This window comes from Lycium ferocissimum, chromosome 3 (genome assembly GCF_029784015.1).
Source record: "Lycium ferocissimum isolate CSIRO_LF1 chromosome 3, AGI_CSIRO_Lferr_CH_V1, whole genome shotgun sequence".
NCBI lineage: Eukaryota > Viridiplantae > Streptophyta > Magnoliopsida > Solanales > Solanaceae > Lycium > Lycium ferocissimum.
The window spans coordinates 7,715,672-7,716,060 of NC_081344.1; positions in this window are offsets into that span (position 1 = coordinate 7,715,672).

The following is a 389-nucleotide window of genomic DNA, read 5'->3' on the forward strand; positions in this document are numbered from 1 at the left end:
TTATAAACGAGGTTTTTAAATTTAGGTAATAGACACTGAAGAGAGATCTTTGCTAGTCGCCAAGAACGGCGACAGGGATCATTAATCAGTAGCAACATTCATACAGTAGGCTTTCCGTGGTTTAGTTTCACAAGATAATTTTATAGAGCATGTTATATGGAGATTGCTTCCTCAAGTTTTCCCTTGTCAAAAAGAAATTATTGCGTAAAAAAGCTTGTATCAATTAAAAGTTACCTGATGGTAAAACAACACCTTCAAAAAGCTTTACTTTCAGCACATATCCATCGACCTCAAAGAGTATGCTTGAACACATCATCCACCAATCAAAAGTTATCCATAACATTATTGTCAAGAGATCCATCAGCAGGACAAAACAAAACCATGTTACT